The sequence below is a fragment of the Paroedura picta genome, chromosome 4, assembly GCF_049243985.1.
Source record: "Paroedura picta isolate Pp20150507F chromosome 4, Ppicta_v3.0, whole genome shotgun sequence".
NCBI classification, from domain to species: Eukaryota; Metazoa; Chordata; class Lepidosauria; order Squamata; family Gekkonidae; genus Paroedura; species Paroedura picta.
The window spans coordinates 92,690,834-92,711,711 of NC_135372.1; the positions used below are offsets into that span (position 1 = coordinate 92,690,834).

At 44.1% G+C, this 20,878-nt stretch overlaps 1 protein-coding gene across 3 annotated transcripts in view; it reads right to left on the bottom strand.

The window, feature by feature from the left end:
* LOC143835862 (copine-5-like) overlaps positions 1–20,878 on the bottom strand; it is a 169,681-nt gene that overhangs the window by 137,091 nt on the left and 11,712 nt on the right. The gene's annotated exons all lie outside the window — the stretch shown is intronic.

Here is a 20,878-nt window from a genome sequence, read left to right on the forward strand (position 1 = left end):
ATCTGTCCAGCCACTGCTTGAAGACTGCCAATGAAGGGGAGCTCAACACCTCCTTAGAGAGTCAGTTCTACTGCTGAACTATTCCACTGCTGAACTACCATGTATTCTTAATGTAGACCAGGGGAGGAGGGAAATGACCAAGCACTGTGATCCATCAAATAGATATTTAGCTATATTGATTATCTTGCTCATTAAATATCAGTTACTGTCATTATTTGAGAGATGTTGAGGACCCAGAAGACTCTTACTAAAGAAACTAGGGAGAACTGGTAGCTGTGGAAATATTTGTTCTTGTGTTGCATCATTGATTTGGAACTTAAGCTGCCTCCTATTGATACTATTCTGGAATCCAAATATCACAGGCATAAATGTCATGGTGTACTGACTTCACTTTGCAAATCAGAACTTTCCCACAAAATAAGGATCTTTTCCATTAGGATCAGGAATAGTTTGACATAAAAGAATCTCACACTGAAATCACTCCTGCCCTATGTAGATGGTGCTTTTCACAACAGCCGCTATAATCCCCTGCATATCTGCCCTGCAGATGCTGTAAAGCCCCATCCAGAGATGACTCATGGGGTGCCCATATTTTCCATATTTTATGGTGATCCTGTAAGGTTGTCAAGGCAAAATCCAAATGGAGATGGTTTGCCACTGCCTGCCTTTGTGGTTTCCCATCTAAGTATTAAAGTCTGCTCTGCTTAGCTCCAAAGATCTGATTTATATACCACCCTCCCCCAAAGGCTCAGGGCGGTTTACAGGGAACAGGAAACAGATACAGATAACATGAGGTAACATGTGACAACAGCAATAACAATACAACAACAATAACCCCAACATGATAACAGTAATAATAATATGATAGAACTGCAAAAGAGCCTCAGCTCAACTCTTACTGGACCCAGTGGGTTAGGCAGATTAGTAGTGGTCGTAATAGGAAGGGGGGGCCTGAGGGCCAATTCGAAGCTATGGTCCGGGTCAACCTCAACCAAATGCCTGGTGGATGAGACTAGGTCATCAGGTCAACTATTAAGGAACATCACCTGAACAAAGGCAATAAGAATATAGAAGAACCCAAACAAAATTATTAATGAACCAGATGAAACAAGCCCATGTGATTTTGTGCTTAATTAACATGGACTTTCCTGAAATCTACTCAAATTTCCCCACACCTGGGGGAATCTCTGAGAGATTCTGCCTGTGGTATATACAATAATACAGCTTCAGGCCCTGCACAACCAGCCTTCATCCCCACCTCACTTAACCATCCATTCAATTCACAATCTTCCAGATGATAATAAACTGCTGGGAGCTGTCCAGCACTTATGGTACTGAAAGCGGCCAGCCAAGACTGCAATCAAGATGTAACCGTAACAGTCAATGGGATCCTTTGCAGAGCTGGATGAAGTTTGGATCGGTCCCTAATGGCCCAGAAGGCAGGAATGAATAGCAGAGATAATGAGGGATTAAAGAAGGCTTAATAGCATTCCAGCTTCAGAGCCAGGACTCCTGTGAATGCTCCTTTCAATAGCTTATCTTCAAAGCATGCAAGAGCACCAATTAAATGTAAGAAGATATACAAGGCTGAGTGCAGAGGAAGCTCATTTCAACTTGCTGGCATACTCATTCCAGGAAACAGTGTTTCACTGCTTTAGTGATAGTGGCTCAACTTCAGGGATCGGGGTAAGTCAAGTTGTTGCTTTGGAGCAGAAGAGAAAGCTGCTCTCAGTCAGCAGCATCACATGAACAGGTTAGGCAAACAGAAATAAAACTTTTTCATGTAGGATTGGTATTGCAAGAGCAGACAAGATCAGTAGCAAGACTTGCCAGAGATGCTGAATATCACCATTCCCCACTATAGCCAAATGTGAAGGATTTGAAGGCTGCAGCATCATGTATAAGAAGCTCTGATTATTGAGTGATCCATCCATTGTAATGTATTATGCACAATCAAAAAAAATTAGGAGCATCTTGAGAAAGCTGATCTGTTTTCTTGTCAGAGGCAGTGGCAGCTAGTGATTAAGGAAGCAGCAAGAACTGAGTTTGTCCTGGTATCATATTAGGTGGGACAGAGAAATTCTAGGCAACTAGCTATCAATTTAGTACTTTGCTGCTATTCTAAGGTGAAAGGAGAGAGTAGGACTTATATTTTTGTTTCAACTGTTTTTGGTTTTTGCATGATATATCCTAAAAATATTGCAAAACCATATTCCCATCAATCAGTTTCAAGTCCTAAAATGTATTCACACACCCCTTATTACCACAGAAATCTGGAAATAAAGATTATTTTAAAAGAATGTGATTTAATTTATCACCCCTGCTGCAACTTTTTTCATACTTGGTAGTGAATTCTCTACACTGACTGTGAAGAACTTTGAGCATTAAAGTTGATATATCTTAACACCACCCGTGGCGCCACGGGCACCATCTTAGCGCCACGGAGTATATAAAAGGGTAAGGGGTTCTGGGGCGGGATGTGTCCGTGATGAGGAAGGGTCCAGATTGGACCCTTCCTCTGGACAGACAATCGGAGGGACCAATCGGCAGGCGCAAAGCACTTGCCGATTGGTCCCTCCAATTCCCAGCCTACTGAAAGTGGAGCAGGGAGGAAGAGCGGAAGCATTCTCCTTCCCCCTCTGAGGTCCGTCCTTCCGGCTGGCGTGTCTGGTCGTCGAGGGCTCCTCAGGCTCTTCTCCCCGCCCCGCGTAGTAGGCGCACAGGCCGCGCGGCAGGCCCTGCGCCCTTGCTTGATGAGGCGAGGTTCGCTGGGTGACGGGCGGGAGAAGGAGGCTTAGTGGCAGCGGCAAGCCACTTTCGGTAGGCTGCTCCGCTGGGGGGGGGGAGCCTAGAGCCCGCTGTATTCAGACAACAGCGGGCTTATTTGCTAGTATATATATAAAGCAAAGAGCTGGGTCTTCTTTCTGCAATGTTTAAAATGCAGACTTTCCAGGCATCTAGCTATAATCTTGCAATGATGTGGCTGTTGAATAGGGTGCCCTGCCCCGCAGGGACAAACTGCACTTCAGCTTGAAAATTATTGGCAGAGACAGTAGTTTGTGTGGGTGGCTGTCACAAATTGCCTGAATAACCCATTAAGCATGAAAGACATAAAGAGAAAAGAAGCCCTCTCATCTCAAAGGGGACAAAATTTCACATGGTGAATGCACTTCCTTACAAGTTTTAAGGCTACAGAAGAAGAAGGGAAAGAGACTAAGAGCAAAGGGGACCTAAAAACACAGGGAGCTGAGAGGAAGGCACTGAAAAGGAAAAATCAGAAATCCAGAAAGCAAAAAAGTACAGTAATTCCAACCAAATGGGAACCATTTGTCCTTATGCTTGTAATGTTGGCCTTTTGATGCTAAAAAAATTCTGCTTTCCTTTCAGAACTGTTTCCTCTGAGAGATCTTCATGCATCACCCTCTCTCCTCCTTTCATACTATCTCTCATTCCCAGAATGAGAAAAAGCCCAGTGGGATAAAACAAAACCCCCTCCAGACTCTTCATGCACTGAGCAATTATGACTTTCTACTGGAGGACAGGGCTTGAATGGCTACATCCTCCCCTTCCGAAAAAAGCTAATATTTTCTTGGCAGAATAAGCAATATAACCATTGCCAAAAACACACAAACAAAATCAGTGCAAATTAACATCACAGAATGCAGATAAATCACACAGCAGAAATGGGAGCTTGGAGCAGAGCTATTGTAGAAAATGCTAAAGAGAGACCTGCAAGTCACAGAGAGTAGAGGGGACTACGCAACACAACAAAGCTTCCAGCCACTATAATATCCTGACAATTGCCCAGTGAAGGACCTCAGTCCATCCTGCCTCTCAACTTTGTGTCATGCCTCAGATTAAGCCAACAGGACACACTGGAGGTCTGAGCGGGACTTCTGACTTGCTGGCCAAAGAGATTACACCTCTCAAAGCAACCATTTAGTCAACATGGATACCTTATAAGTAGCAAAAACTATATAAGCAGAAGGCACTGTGGAAAGGATGTGGCAACAGTTAGGGCCATTCCGCATGAGTTCAAAGTAGCAGAAGGCTTGCAAATGGTAACTAATTTGCCGTTCCATGACATCGCACACAATCTGCAATAGTCCTGCTACACTAGCGCTAAAATCACTTCGTTGTAGCGATTTCCGGTGAATCCAGAAAAGTGGATTCACCCTCAGAAAATCGCTACACTCCTGCCAGCAACCTGCAACACTAGCGAAAAAGACCTGTGCGTTCTTAATGTGGCGGCTGCAACAAAGTCCCTCCCCCTGGCTCTCTCCTCCGAACTTCCGGTGAAGTGATCACCATTTTTTCCCCCTCGGAGCGGGGAAAGCAATGAACCAGCGAGGCTCCCTCCACAGAAGTGTTTTAAAGCTCCCCTAAGTCCCGAAGCACAACACATCCCCCTGTTTGCAAGTTCCTTTTATTTTCTGCTGAAAATCGCACCCGTGGGGGGGGGGATTTTTTTTCACTCAGGGGAGCGTGGTAACGATGAATCACCAGCTCACACGCCAGCTAGATGGGTCTCTCCATTGCAACAAATCAACACATATTTGTTGCAACGTGTGTGTGTGTTTTTTTTAAACCTGTGCTTAAAGGGAAAGGGGCTTTTCCGGAACATGATAACAACCACCCATTGGCTGTTCGTTTGATTGACAGCCAGGGGCGGGACCAAGCACAGAAAAAATCGCTCCCTTTCTAGCGATTCCTGCGAGACCAGAAACCTGTGGGGAACGAATGAAACGCTACTGGATTCCACTACAAATGCAGGTATGCAGAACGCCGAGATTCCACTATTTAAAATAGTGTTTCTGCTTTGTGGAACCAATTGGCAACATTGGTCCTTGTGCGGAGAGGCCCTTATTCTTGAGTCCTGACAATCCAGATCTGAGTTCATTTGTGCAGCCCACCAATTAAGAACCTCCTTACATGTCCTACTCTGTGTCCCCAGATACACTGCTGAAGCGGGCAGGGACCAGAAACGGGGATCTGTCATTTCCTCAGGAATGCCCTCCCACTTTGGCCTTATTTGGCACCTACCTTACCACACTAAGGCATTTCTTTATACTCTGGCTTTTAACTAAGGTATTCCACCTTTTTTGAGTTCTGGTTTTGGTTTGTTTGGTAGTGTTGAATGTTCTCTAATTTCAGCATTGTGAAAGAACATTCAATGCTGCAAAACAAATTACTAAAGAATACTCACTTCACTAAATTTAATTCTGGGCATAAGAGGAAAAGGAAGCGGATTATAAATCGCTTTCAGACTCCTTCTGGTAGAGAAAAGTGGGATATAAAAACATCCTCCTTCTTGTCTTCGTCCTCCTCCTTCTTTAGATACATGTTTTCAGATACATTGAAACAGTTTATAAGCAGAATTCAACTTTGTGGGTCTTAAAGGTGCCAATGGACTGAAATTGTGTTCTGCTTCTTCAGACTAACATGACCATCCCACCTGCACTCACTTCACTGAATGGCCATGTTGTCTCATTGCTGTTCTACCCATTCTGGCTGCTTCCTTCTTAGAACCTCTTCCTTTCTCCTTTGCCCCCACAGTCCTCAGCATCATTTGCCTCCAAGGTGGTTTCATCTGATTATCACAGCCAATACATGTGGCTTTCTTTCCGAGCATTGGTGACATCATAGCAATAGAGCTGGGTGGTATTGCAGCTGACAAAATTATGTGGCTCATCAGAAACCATAAGATAAAATGAAGCTGAGAGATGAAGGAGCAAATAAGAAGAGGGGTGTGGAGAAGAGATGGATCAAAGTAACGCAAAAACCAACATGGAGTATTGCCAAAAATGGGAGCTTCTCCAGCTAATGAGATCCTGGTAATCTGCAGTATTAATAATGTTTTTTCCCACCTAGTCTTCAAAGCAACCAGTAAAGTGGCTAAAAAAAAAGCACCTCACTTTAAATATGCAAACAGGCCAAAAATTTGTATCCAATCTGCCTCTACCATGCATTCACATCTCTTCCCTCTGCCACAGCACATGCTCTTTTCACCCTCCTTTCTTCCTTCCTTCCTTCCTTCCTTCCTTCCTTCCTTCCTTCCTTCCTTCCTTCCTTCCTTCCTTCCTTCCTTCCTTCCTTCCCTCCCTCCCTCCCTCCCTCCCTCCCTCCCTCCCTTCCTTCCTTCCTTCCTTGTCTTCTCTCCCATCTCCCACCAAGCTGATGCATGTGCAATCCACAACAAAGCTTCCCCAGTACAAAAACAGATCCAGTAGTGCACAGACTGGAACTTTCCTGCTTCTCCCCCTGGCTTCAGACTATTGAGTCCCACCCTAACTATGTTACTGGGTGGGGGGCTCAGTGGATTATCAGGAACAGCATGGGTGGGACTTACTGCCCTCTCTTCTGCAAACAGAAATGCTTTTCTGTTGGAGGAACTACATGGCTGAAGAAAGGCTAGTAGGGTGGAGTAGTCTGAATGCCAAACAAATTGAGAATCCAGTGGCACCTTTAAGACGAAAAAGTTTCATTCAGGGTATTTGTGCGCACATACACTTCCTCAGATCCAGTATCATGGGATGGAAGTAGTCAGTTAATACTTATAGGTGTATCTGACAGTAAATTAACATACAGCATGATGAAAACGGTCATCAGATTCCAGAGATAAATAGGAAAAAACAGTAATTTGGATTTGTTTGCATTCACTTGAGATTGACTTGCATGAGAAACATCTTGGTTTCAATAAAGTTGTCTGCATACGAATAATGAGCAAATATATAATCAATTGCTGACAGCAGTTAGCTGAGACCTTGCCCTTATGCCCCCTCCCTGTCCTCTCAGGCATGGAAGAAGCATCTTAGGATGTCATCTTCTTTGAAGCAGAGCGTTTGACTGTCTCTTCTGACCATGGACCAGAAAGAAACATATTAGCATATCATTACAAACTACCTTGCATTATACTAGTCAAAGTTACATTACATGACAATCTGCTTGTTCAACTAAGAATGCTGGATTTCAAAAAGGGAGAACTCAAATTCAAAATTTTGTGCTATGAAATTAACTTGTTCAAACTACCATTTCTCAACATAACCTTCAAATTGTTGATGTGGCACCCAGATGCAGGCCTGAGCTTCTAGAGGTGCTGGAATACAATTTTCATACATCTGACCTGATATAAATGGGGTTGCTACCTTTTTACTGCCAGAGTTCCTGTGCCCTCATCATCTACATGTCAGACAGAAATTCAGTGAGCAAATCCTTTTGCAGTGCAGTGTACCGGGGAGACTGCATCATAAAATAGAGAGTTAAAAATGCAAGGGCTATGCTAAGGGAGAAAAAGGGTCAACTGCATGGAAACTGCATAATACTGCTGATTCAAAATAAACTATAGCAGTGATTTTCATAGCCATGTTGCTCATCAATATGTTTCCTAATACTCAGTAGCTTCTCCCCCGCAAACCCCTCTTCATCAAAGCAAAGAGGTCATCCACCAGATCCCCATCACCACTACTGGAGTGTCATTACTTCAGATGACCCAAGAAGGCATCATCTTTTGATCTGCAGAAAGTGGTGGTAGCGTTTCAATATGCAAAGAGGTGGAAAGCATCAGACTGTTTAAAAGAATAAAATACTTTTTTATTGTGAAAATAGAAAAAGGAGAGAAGAGACCCAACTGTCTGTCTAACTGTTCTGTTCTGTGTTCAATCAGTTTCTTCTGTTGTGGAGGCAAACAAGGAAGAAGAATGTTCAAAGGAGCAGAAGTCTCCAGTTGAGCCAATGAGGACATAGAAGAAGATCTGAAAAATACCAGGAAATTCTTGATCTATGCTAAATATATATCTCCTCCAATATCCCCTGTAGGACTTTCTTTAAATGATGTTGAATCATGCACACTACAGATCTTGCATATTACAACAGTGAGTGTCCATTCCAAAATAGCTGCCTTTGTCAGAGGAGGGTGCTTGGCTTGGGACTTGCCAACACTTTGCGATATGCCTCAGTCCACATGACAGCCATTTTGTAATTGGCCACTTCTATGGTATCCATTTTGTGGGATCACTGGGACCCCCCATTATCTATCAAAATTTTAATACTACCAACAAGTTCAATAAAGTTCAGGGCCTTTGAACTACACTCTAAGCAAGAATGTTGGCCAGTCTTCACATTGCTTACTGTTCTTTATGGTAACTTTTTATCACAGATTCCCATAAACAACAACACGTTGAAAGATGTTTCATTGATTTTAGTAGAATACAATTCAGAGTAATGCATTTAAAATTGATATGCAGTTAAGATAATGTTCATAGACCAGTTATAAGCATATTTATTGAGGCAAAAGTTCAAATGGGCTTGCTACTTAACTGTGTGTGTAAGAATGGAGCATTTGCATTTTTGCACTGGGCTAAAAAGCTTTGTATATATTATCCTAGCAACAACTCTATGAGACAGGCCAGGATTATTTCCCACCCCTCCATTAAAGATTTGTGAAGGGTAAGACCGCCACAAAGCATCTTGCCCAAGGTGGCCATGGCTGAGCTGACACTTGAACCATGGGTTTCCACCTCCAACTGCTATGTCACAGCTGCTTTCACCTAGAAACACATTGACTAAAGAAAATCCCCATGACCAGGTCAATGCCTGATGGCCAGGCAGAAAAGACTGGTTAACACGATGGGGTACAAAAGCTGACATAGTTTGGGTGTGACTGCAAATCAACACGGACAGTCTTTCCCCTGGGGAGACTGGTTGAAACTTCTGCATAGAACTGCTCTGATATAGGGTTCCAGATGGGGTTCAGTTTTAATTATTCCACAAGAGAAACTATGGCAGTTCCTTTACAACCAAAATCACAAAAAGTCCTACTGCATATTAATGGACTCTGGTACATACTTTTCTACTGCCTTCCGGTCAAAATAAATTAGTGCTCAAGGTTACTTCAAAAAATGTCATTAATTCAAAACACATAAAACCATCCATTTTGAAAACCCGCATGCAGCAGCATTAATGAGAGCAGAATGTGAGAACATCTATCATAACAATAATATAGGAGCAAACATTGACAGCCTTCAACAGAAGAAGAAGGGCTGGCGTTTTTATACTCAGTGTTTCACTACCTGAAGGAATCCCAAAGTGGCCTACAACACCTTTCTCTTCCTTTCCCCACAACAGACACCCTGTGAGGTAGGTGAGTTTGAGAGAGCTCTAAGAGAAACACTATAAGAATGGCTCTAAGAGAATTGTGACTGGCACAAAGTCACCCAACTGGCTACATGTGGAGAAGCAGGGAATCAAATCTAGTTCTCCACATTAGAGTCTGCTGCTCTTAACTGATATGCTGTGCTATTTCTCAATAGGATCCTTGTGGTACTTTACAGTTTCACAAGGTTAGCATAACCTTTTGTGAACTAGAGGCCATCAGATGCATTTCCTGAAATTATCACTGTATTTGCATACCATAACACAATGGTCTTGTTTCTTGATGCCCTCTTGCTTCTTACCTAAAATTTCTCTTCCCTCAGTGGGAGAAGGAAGTATTTCAGAAAAGCCTAAAGGGGTTGCTTTTGCATCTGCAGGGGGCACAGCTGCCTACATCATAGGAGGATGTTTGGCTTGGAACCACCAAACATTTTGTGGAACTTTCCTACACTTTATGTTTGGTCCCATCTCCAAGGTAATGATTTCGTTGGCCTTGTCAAAACTCCAAAAACATCCACAGATTCAAGAAAGTCGAGGCTGCCTGTGCCGTAACAACGGGGTACCTCAATCCCTACCAGTTTGTGTCACAGACTTTCCTCCGGGCACCCTTCACCTTTGCACTCTGAAATGTTGGCAGAGTTATCTCAGCATAAGGACATGGCGAGAAACGCCTTCTCCCCATACAATTTGCTTTTGCATCCCATGCAGTTTTTCTCAAAGTCTGCTAATCCACATTGTGCAATTGTATGTGGCTTCTGGCTTAGCTCAAGACAATTAGAAGCATCAAATGCTTTGACTATTGTCATAAACTACCTTGTGATGATCTTTTTGCCTGCACCAGTTGTTGGCATGCACAGGGTGAAAGGCTGTTTGAACACTTCCCACATTTCCAATCGGCTTCAGCTTTGCTAAACTTCACTCAAACTATTCTCACCTTTTCGTTGCTTTACTCTGGGTTCACAGGCAGTGAATAAATGGATACAAAATGAATAGGGTTTCTTCAAAAATTACAGCAGAATCAATTGTGTCTTGGTAAATGCACTACAACTGGTCTAGACAGTCAAGGCCTCTTGACATTCCCACTTGGAAAGTAATAGACACACCAGGATAAGTTGCCATACAGCTTATTCAAGCAACTGTACATGTTCCACCTGTAGACCATATCTCCTGTGAACTGATGGCTCAGAGGCCATAAGATGGTGAGAGAAGACCATCAAGTCACAGCTGATTTATGCTGACCTGATATGGTTTTCAAGGCAAGAGATGTTCAGAGGTGGTTTGCCATTGCCTGCCTCTGCATAGCAACCCTGGGCTTCCTTGATGGCGGCTGTTCCAGAGGTTATATTATTTTAATGGATTTGATCAGTCCAAGGAAGCCCAGGGAGACAAGACACTGTGATAACACAAATATACTTTAATTGCAGAAGATAACACAATCCTCAATATGCATAAAGAAGGTTCCTCCTATCCCTTTATCCATTGGAGGCTTTTTACAGCAACAATGGTCTACAAGTATACAATAACGCCCACCTTGCTACTGTTTCCTTTTTATATCCTGCATAGGAGCAGCTTTTGGCATATGTATTACCTGGCATGGTGAGACAGTTTCTAGTGCTTGCACATGATGTTCCCTTATTATGGAACTGACCCTGTAGCCACTTTGATGGAACCTATCTGCAAATATGTTCTAAGTTCAGATAAGGTTTCCTGACCACACCATTCCCTCCTCCTCCTCCAGGGGTTCTTCCATGATGGCACGACATCGGTCTCCCATCCAAACCAGGGCTGATCCTACTTAGCTTCTGAGATCTGGTGAGATTGGGCTAGCCTGGGACATCCAGGTGAGAACTTTAGAAAATACCGCCATCTGAAAGATGCTAGAGAAAATTGCTTTCTCAAAAGAACCTACAACCGAGGTTAGGATCTTTTTTTTCAATTGCCTCACAAAGGCCTCTGGTAATATGGTGGAGAAAATGATGGCCACAAAGGACAAACAGAAGGAAAATGGTGCGGCTGTGGGTGTCTTCCAGGACATCCAATAGATCAGCTGTCCCCAACCCCCGGTCCGTGGACTGGGACCGGTCTGTGGATCAGTCGGTACCAGGCTGCGTCTCCTCCTCATCCTCTTCCCTTTGACTCTCAAAAGCTGACACCATGGTCTTTGAGATGCTAGTGTTCTTCTACCTTGCCTGAAATATGTAAGCTAAAGACTTGCACAATCGTATTCATACGTGCATACTTGGCCCACTTGAGAATAGCCTAGATCAGAGGTCTCTGGTCTTTCTGAGCCTATTTGGATATTCTGAATTAAGAAACATGGTAGGGGGCACAATCCCAAAATGGCTGCCACAGGAGGCAGAACGACATACACAGAGAAGGTCCAGTTGCAGAGCAGACCACGGCTAATTCAAAAATACATTGGGAGAGGTAGGTAGGAAAGGGAGGTGAGAGAGAATACAGCAAACACAGAGATAGCAGCTGCCATGGAAACAACATTGTATTATTCTGCATAACCAATCAGATCTTCTGTTGCAAATCAGAAGCCCTGCTGGGCAAGAACTCCCCCTGCTCCACCTATTTTCAAAAAACCCTTGATGGGTCCCAGGGAGTCCACATTGGGGATCCATGGCCTAGATAATGTGATTCTTTCCTGAAGAAGTGAGCACTGATTCAGGAAAGCTCATACCCCGCTGGAAATTGTGTTATTGTTTAAGGTGCTGCTGGACTCTATTGCAGTCCTTTTCCTCTTTATCATTAATATTATATTATATATTATATTATTGCAAACTTAAATGGACTCTGGGGAATGGTAGAGGACAGTAAGGCCTGGAGGATCACTGTCCATGGGGTCGCGATGGGGCGGACACAACTTTGTACCTAACAACAACAACATGTGAAGCATAAGAACGGACACACATTACAAAATTCCTTCCATGTAGGGGTTATCACAAAAGCCAGATGTACATTATAATGTTCATTGAGCCTGTATCCAATGCAAATGTGTGCTGAGTATCCCCACCCAACTCAGACATTAGAATCTCCACTGGAGCTTCCCGGATAGGCTTGGCTGACAGCACCCTGAGTTTTGCAACCTAGTCCAGCACGGAGTAAAGAAATGGTACAAAAAAGCCAGTTTTTAGAGGAGCACATGAATAATTCTTCTTGCAATTTCTATTGGAGTTCTTTATCAAAATTTTAAGTTGAATTTTGGGCTTGCATGAACTTCTAAATTGCTGTACCAAAAGGAAGTTGCTGGATATCTTTTAATCCAAATTATACCAGTGTCTAAGTGAAAAGCAAAGTTAATTCATTAGGAATAGAAATGTTTGACCAGGGCATAACTGCTTCCTATTATAGTGGAAGATGGGGAAAGTGGTCAACTACACATCTAAAATTAATCTGTACTCGATTAGTCAAATTATAAACTCTGTTGAATTCAGAGTGCCCTTTCTTGTGAAGGGTTTGTAAGTTATCCTTCCTTGGAAGACAACCAAGGACTAAGGAGGAAAGGGAGCAAAGCAAAGTAAAAGGCAGTCCTGAGAAGTTACTGGAGAAAGAGTGAAGAAGAGAAGCCCTCCTTTAAAAAAAAAGTCAGACTAAACAATTCAAGGCAGGGTTTCCATTTCTTCTGAAACTGTAATTGGCACAGAAGAAAAATTTACTCTCCACTCACTATGGCACAGAGACTATCAATCACCAGTTGTGAATTCCAGTGTGCACAAGACCAAAAGAGAAATGATAAGGCAGCTCCCAAACCGGTATAAACTAGAATAGGAACTATGTTGAAGCTCCCCTGAAATGCAGAATTGTGACATATGAGATAGATGGCCTTAGTGGCCTTTAGGGTTCATGTTGCTCCTGGCCACTACAGCATCTCCTACATCAGACTGGCTCATTCATTTATTCCAACCACTTTTGGAGAAGTGCAGGGTCTACTGCAGGTAAGTCAGAATCCAGTGATTCATCAGGATCAATGAAAAAAATCCAAAGTGCCAAAAATATTCTGAGATTCATTTTTCCCCACATAACATATTGTTTTTTCTGCACCTGTTAACTGTAAAAGAAGCCATTCTCTTATCCTATGTTAACTGCAAGTCACAAGAGTCATTCCTACCCACTGACTTTTACCAGTGAAATATACATATTTTAACATCATGGATAAGTCTACCATGCCTCCCCCCTCCCTGATTTTGCTGGGTTCTCTAGCCCAGGGTAGTCATGGTAATAAAGTATTAAGGAAGATATTCTATGCTGCCTTTTTCACTCTGGCAGCAATGGCTGTCCTGTACAATGGCAAGGAAGGGGAGGGGATTGATATTCCTTGAAGAAAATCCAGGAGGGAAACCCGAGAGCCATCAGAGGAATGCTTTAATCCTATTTAAAAGCCTGGTTAAGCCTGATGCTCCAAAGTAATGCTGAAATTAGGCTGTCCCTTTAATATTTACTTGCATGAGAAGAAAATCAATCAGGATTCTGGTGTCTGATTTATAGCCGTGAGAAGGAGTGTGAAGTGGGAGCCAGAAGCCCCTTGAACGCTCCGCCTGCTTCTCAGTGACCCTGCAGCAAAAGAACAGGAGAAATCCATCTGCTTCCATCCGGAACCTGCCATGTTGAAGCCTTGCTAGGGAGATTTGTCAGGCACACTGAGGGCTCCCTGCGATCTGAGCCTCCCCCTCCTTTCCCTGGTAGTGAGAGACCAAACAACTTGAAAGTCAACAGAGGCTGTGCTTATACTCCCACAACCATTTCCCCATTCATGAGACTTCTTCCCTTCAGCCAGCCTTCTCCTACCTCTCCCAAACCTCCCCTAATCTCAGTCTAGTGCTTAAATCAAAGCTCTTGACTCTGGATGGGTTTCAAGGAATATCTCCTCTCTGTCGCTCTACAAAGGGTGCTTTCTAAAGCTGCCTTTTTGACTGCCTGAAGGTCTAACTTTAAAGTTAACTGCCTCAAACGAAGGTTTAGGATTGCACTAATCATAACAGTTTTCTAAGAAAGAGCTCGTTGATGGAACTGAACCTATCACTGCCTTAGTGGCAGAGTTTAGTTGTATGCCCACTTCCCTTACCAGGAAACATCCATTTTGCACTAGTAACAGAGGGCATCTCTGGCCAGACCCTACATATTGTCAGCAGCAGCACAGGAACTGGATCGCCCAGTGCTCAGACCCCTTCCTCTTGCTTTGACCAGCCAGTGCATCCTGGGGCAGTGCTGCCAACAAAGCTGCAGTTTCCCTCTAAGAAGAGTTGGGAATTACTCCCTGAGGAGCCAAAGGAAAATGAGATGTGGGAGTTCTTGGGGGGGGGGGGTTCAATAAAGATGTGAAGAAATTTGATAAGGTGTGTACAGCAGTAGAAAGGAGTTACACCAGCAATGCTGAAAGGGCCTGTGGAAAAGCCAGGTACTTTCACCATCCTGAATATTTTGGTGTCATCTGAAAACTTGGCCACTACACTACTCACCCCTAGTTCCAGATCATTTCTCAATACATTACATAGTACTGCCCCCAGCATTGATCCTTGTGGGGCACCACTGCTTATTTCCCTCCATTGTGAGTGTCCACTGATCCCTACTCTTTGCTTCCTGTCATTTAACCAGTTCTTAATCCATATGAGAAGCCATTCTCTTATCCTATGACTGCTAAGTTTGCTCATGAGTTTTGCTTATCTACTTTCTCAAAGGTTGGTGAAGCAGGACTTCCCTTTATAGAAGCCATGCTGATTTTCCTTCAGCAAGCTTTGCTCTTCCATGGGCTGAATAATCCTATCTTTGATTACAGTTTATACTAACTTGCCTGGGATAGATATTAGATGGAGGGCAGCCATTGCTCCATCAGTTATCTCTGTCCCTCATGTGGACAAGCAAAAATAGCAGCAGGCTGAAGGACCCAGCATATGCAATCTGAGAAGAATCAGATTGTTTCGGAGGATGGTCTCTATGGCATTCCACCCTGTTGAAGGCCCTCCACTCTCCAAACCCCACCCTGCTCGGGCTGCACTCCCAAATTTCCAAGGACCTACTGCGGCAGAGTTAGCAACCCTAAATAAACTGGTTATACTGCATAAGCCATCTGGGAATAAGGCTCACAAGACAAATAATGAAAGCTCACAAGATATATTATTCATATAAACTGGCCCTATGTCTTGTCAAGGTTGGTTGGGGGCCTCTAACCCAGTGGTCCACAACTTTTTTCAGGCTGCGGACCAGCAGCAGCTGGGAGGGTGATCGCCCAGCCACGCATGCGCGGGAGTGCTACGCATGCGCATTTGCGGCCGCTCATGGTGCAACACGCATGAGCGGCCCGGCCCAGCCCTGTGGACGCAGAGAGCCGCGGCCCGGTGCCAGGGCCTTCGCGGCCTGGCACTGGGCCGCTGCCCGGTGGTTGGGAACCACCGCTCTAACCCTTGTTCTTCTCATGTGGTCAGCTGACTTCTGTGGAGGTCCTTTCCTCATCAGGCTCTCTGTCCTCCTTTCACTCCATGTTGTTCCTGGCCACTTGAAGCATGTGGCCCAAAGCAGTGGCAGGAAAAGGGAGTGCTTTTCAACACGTGCTGAAGCAACGGTGCTGACCCTGCTGATGTTCAGTCTCATACCTACGGAGATTACAGCCATGAAAAATGCAGCTCTGCAAGAAGCTTGTTTTACGCAGAGGTTAATTATACTTTGATTTCCCTGTGGTATGATGTACATGAGATCAAGCTCGGGCTACGGCTTTAGATTTTGAAAACTGCAACATTAAAACTTGTTGATCCTTCCACCCCTCCCACCCCACAAAGGACACTCTTTTTTTCACCATTACTAGCCATGGAGCTTCTGCAGAGAACCAGATTTTACAAGACATTGGCTAGGATCCTGAGCCTTCTTTTTATTTATACTGTACCCCTCTTCATGGCAGAAGCAGTCCTCCCCTGAGACACTTAGTCCTCCAGCACGAGGAGCTTCTCTACATGCAAGACCAATGCACTGCCTTCCATGACCACTGCACTGCCTTCCATGAGCTCCTTCGTGCTGCATTGCCTTTCCATGAGCTCCTTCACGCTGCTTTGCTTTTCCATGAGCTCCTTCGTGCTGCTTTGCCTTTCCATGAGCTCTTTCATGCAAGACCACCACACTGCCTTCCATGAGCTCCTTCATGCAAGACCACTGCACTGCCTTCCATGAGCTCCTTCATTCAAGACCACTGCACTGCCTTCCATGAGCTCCTTCATGCAAGACCACTGCACTGCCTTCCATGAGCTCCTTCGTGCTGCACTGCCTTTCCATGAGCTGAACTCCACCTAGTGCCAGAGGAAACTGCTGCATGGTAGAGGATTGCCTCTGCCCCAGACAAATGGGAGGAAGGCTTCAGGCCCAAGCTGTGGAGTCATAGATGCAGTGGCTCAATTTCTCCTTCTCTCTTCCTCATAGGGTCTAATTTAAAACAACAATCATGAAATTACCCAGCTTTATAAAACTGTATAATGTTCTCCTCCATTTATTTTTAACTAAAAAGCTTCAACTGTTTAAGTTCTTCTTTGTAGGGAAGAACAAGCAATTCCCTAATTTATTTTAGTTGCCCTTTTTTGTGCCTTCCCACTATATCCTCCCTCTTGCGAGGGAGAGAATTGGACACAACATTCCAAATACAGCCACCACTTAGATGTATATATTAGCACTATTACCCCTGCCATATTATATCCTAGCAATTCCCTGACAATTGTCCACATGGAGCTCTTCTTCACAAACAAAAGACACACACACCAACCTACAGACAAGTGGAGATGGGAGAATCAGACCGGTTGACCTTGGAGCTCCTCTGTATGTGGCTGGAACAAGATATCCTGAACTAATGCATCTGACCCTGCAGAAAGCCCTGGCCAAACATGTCTTTCTAGTCCAGTCCCTTGACTCTCTGGAGTGAGCATCTCTGTTTGTGCATTTTAAAAGAATGGAAAACTGGAATACCAAATGTACTAAATATGGAAATGGTAGCAATAAAATAAAATAACCAAGCTCTTAGGAGAAAAAGTTGTTTTTGCAAAAATAGCTGGCTTTCACATTTGCATATGTTGAAGGCCAGTAGTGGAGACCACTGGCTGCTACAGGAGTGAGCTGTTACTGCAGACTTCCAGCTGGCTCCCTAAATCAAATGTGATTTATCACTGTAATCTAGTAATCCTTGGATATTATATATTATACATAGGAATTTATATTTACAGTCTAGCTCTGTTTGGTTTCTTCCTCTTATTGTATTACTGAAATATTAAATATTCTGTCTTGCATTTGCGTGTACCCATCCCAACTCATGCAAGCAGCTTTGCTCTTTTCTTCACCACATACCCAAGGCACATCCTGGATAACTCAAGACCCTAGACTGGGAGTGGGGTATTTGCCACTAGAAGGACAAAGGAACACTACTCTAGGAAGGTTGTAGCAAATTTTTGACCACAACCAAATCTGTCCACGCCAAATAAAATGAAAAGTCACCAGACACACCTTATAGGAAGAAGACCTTACTGGCGAGTGCCACAGGGTTGTCCTGCCCAATGATTCCCGCTCTATTGCCTTTCCCACCAAAATTATCTACCGTGGCAGTTTCCAGACTGTGCTCCAGGGATTCATGGGGTGTCTTAGCAGCAGGGCTGCACAACTGACTCCTTGGGGCAGCATAATGAGAGCCAGCCAATTCTTTCCATCATTGCTCTTCTCTCCACCCCTTTGCAGTCACCTGTCAGCTCTGGAGAACACCTCTATCTATCCAAGAGGAAGCCATACTTGGCAACAGGAGTTGGCAGCTCAAAATCTTAGCTTTAGTGACGACACAGGTCTACAAGAAAAGAAACACGGACAAACAGAAGAGCTGTCCAGCTGGAGCTACAGAGGCAGAACAAGAACTGCTGTAGGGAGATGCTGCATTATAAGGTTGCCAGGTGTGTCCTGGCCCACTGGTGGGGGAGGATTACCAGATCCTGGTTGAGAAACTCTTGGGAGATTTGGGGATGGAGCCCAGGAAGGAAAGGGACCTCAGTAAGGAGACCAACCCCCCCCCCCCAAACACACACAAAGTATCAATTTTCTCAAGGGAAACTGACCTCTGTAGATGAATTGTAATTCTAGGAGATCTGGGAGCCGGCATCCCTACTGCAGTAGCAGAATGTAATTACTGGAGAGTTCTGTAGCTATTCTTGCAGCTCCAGCTCTTGTGGTGCATTTAGTGGAAGTTAATGGTTTTAATTAAATCCAGCTTGGCACTTTCCTCCCAAGTGGGACTAGCAGAGGGGAAGATTTATGCTGCTAAGCAAGCACTCTGTCTTCTGATCTGGACTTCATGTCAGACCCCCATTCCCTCTCCACTCTTGCAGCTTCACAGAGTTCTAAAAGAAGAGATGAGGAGCTGATTTTTTTTTGTACCCCACTTTTTACTAACCAAAGGAGTCTCGAGGTGGCTTATAATTGCCCACCTTTCCTCTCCCCACAACAGGCACCCTGCAAGGTAGGTGAGGCTGAGAGAGCTCTGAGAGAACTGTGAATGGCTCAAGGTCACCCAGCAGGCTGCATGTGGAAGAGAACTGGGGAATCAAACCTGGTTCTCCAGATTATAGGCTGCCACTTTTAACTACTACACCTTACTTGCTCTCACCAAGATGGCAATGGGGACACCCCTGAGTAGGGTCCATGGGTACTACCACTTAGACTGCTTGTCCCATCCCTCTATGCCTCCTCACTCCCACTGGCACTTTCTAGGAATCAGGTGGCTCAATTACTGCCTCCTCCTCCTCCTCCTCCTCTAAGTCTTCAGGGTTTCTGTATTCATGGAAAATGAAACAAGGAAATCATCCTCTAAATATCCCTTACAGCCATATCCATAATAGCTAAAACTAAAAGCCCCCCTGCCTTAAAAAGGGCAGACATCCATAGCATTTTCATTTGAGTCCTTGCGGACGATAGCAAAACAAAGCCCCCCTCTCACTACTTTAGGCTGGCATAAAATAAATTCTTTTATCTGAATTTGCTTCACCCCCTCTGAGCTTTCTTCCTTGGTGCTTCAATATTAAATGCAATTAATACATCAGCTATTGACTACTGGTGGTAGCAACCCACTCAGCCTGAGCGAGGACCACAACAAAAGCTTCTGTGGATAGACAGTGGCAGGAAGATGAGACTGAGAAAGAAAAGGGCTTTAATTTCATCAGCATTTTAAAAAGCAGACTATCCTTTCCACCATTCTGATGAGTGGCTTTACAAATACGGCTTTATTTTCGAGTGGCTGATTTGGGCAATGGGAAGATGAGGGGAAAGCTGAAGGGAAAGGATTGTGGGCTCAGTTTTTATATCTGGAAATTCTTTCTCATCTGTGCCCAGAGGGAACTTTCTCCTGCATCCTGAAGTCTGGGGTGAGAAGAGGGAGCAGCTATTCAGTGCTGAGCCAAATTCACTCAATACGTGCTCATGGGCATTTCCCCCTTCTTCCAGGACTCAGCCCTAGGGTCAAAAACAAACTCCTGAATGAGGCATTGGAACAAATTTGGTAACTGATTCCAGAAACAAATTTCAGAAGGGTAGCTATGTTAGTTCATTCTAGCCTTGTATCACCTTAAAAACTAGCATTTACTATAACATCAACTTCGTCTGCAGCCTACTTCATCAGATGCAAGAAAATCCTCAGTGAGCAGATCTAGCCAACCATATATGAGGATACAGACTAGAAAACAGTGAACAATGAGGATAAAAGGCCGTGAAATGAAGATGTGTATTTTGTAACTGGCAAAGCTTGATAGAACCAGATACACCCAACGTCCGCACATGGCAGCTGTAAGATGTCTGCTTAACACAGTTAGATCTATTTAATCTAAATTCTAATCAGCAATTATTTATTCAGAAATTATCTGTGCTACAATAAGCATGTCAGCCCTTGAGGTGCCACTGAACATTTTAAAAACAATAAGGACAGCCATTGTGCCAAGCATTCAAAATGCATCCCACTCCAGAGCTATGCCCTCTTGCAATAAATTAATAAATATTGTATGTTTAATGTTTAGGAGATTAAAAAGAAAATTACACCACAGGAAACTGGATTATTTTATATGAACCCACATTGTGCTTAGAAACAACTGGGGGGGGGGGTCACAAAACCTCAGGATTTGAATTTTATTAAAGGGTGGGGAGGGGGGTGTCTGCAGGGCTCGAGCACCTCGGGGTTCCATGCGGAGGCGGCAGCAGTGGGTTGCAAATGTTATGATGGTTGTTAATTTAACCTGAGGAAGAGTGCATGCAGGGGAAAACTCACGCCTTGAATAAATCTTTGTTGGTCTTAAAGGAGCTATTGGACTATATTTTTTCTTGTAATACTATACCTTGCTTGGGGAGACAAAATACTTTAAATCAGGCCCCACAGGGGCAGTAAGGAAATTTGTCATGGCTGACACAGCTTCCTTGAAGCACTGCTTGACCCATCAGTAGTGCTCTCTCCCTGCAGTCCATAGTAGAGTACCAAGTTTTTTTCCATATATGAATATGACCATGAGGCCCAACAGGCCTGGCTTGTGTCCCCTATGAACTGCTTGTCTTTCAGAATATGCCCCTCCCCAGAGCACGTGGGGTTCTGACAGGCCCTTCAGCACCTTAAGTAAAAACACCACAGGAGAACTCTGTTCAAGACTCTCTTCATAATATAGTTCCTGTTACTGAAAGGAAAATAATCCTTGAGTGATGTTATGGAGCAAGTGGCTGAAAACAAGGGAATCAATGG